Here is a 404-nt window from a genome sequence, read left to right as displayed (position 1 = left end):
GTGGGCCCTGCAGGGGGGGTGGTAGCCCCTGCAGTGGCCATGTGGCCCTGCTGGGTGGCTGCAACCTCTGTTGGGGGCTGTAGCACCTGTGGGGGGCTGTGGCTCCTGTAGGGGACTGTAACCCCTGTGGGGGGGCTGTAACCCCTGTTGGGGGCCCCTGTGGAGGGCTGTAACCCCTGTTGGGGGGCTGTGACCCCTGTGGGGGGGGATTTAGCCTCTGTGGAGGGAAGTCCATGAGCTGTGCAGGAGGGCTGCACCCTGTGGGGAGCAGGGAACCCACCCCTCCTGAGTAGGCCCCCCCTCATAGTCCTTCCACAATCCATCCAGACACCCCACGGCCCCCCACATCCCTCCACAGCCACCTTTCCACCCCCCTCCTGCACAGCTCATGGACCCCAGATTTC

The sequence above is a fragment of the Gavialis gangeticus genome, unplaced genomic scaffold (genome assembly GCF_001723915.1).
Source record: "Gavialis gangeticus isolate Ggan-Ray unplaced genomic scaffold, GavGan_comp1, whole genome shotgun sequence".
In the NCBI taxonomy this organism is placed as follows: Eukaryota; Metazoa; Chordata; order Crocodylia; family Gavialidae; genus Gavialis; species Gavialis gangeticus.
This window is presented reverse-complemented; position numbering follows the sequence as displayed.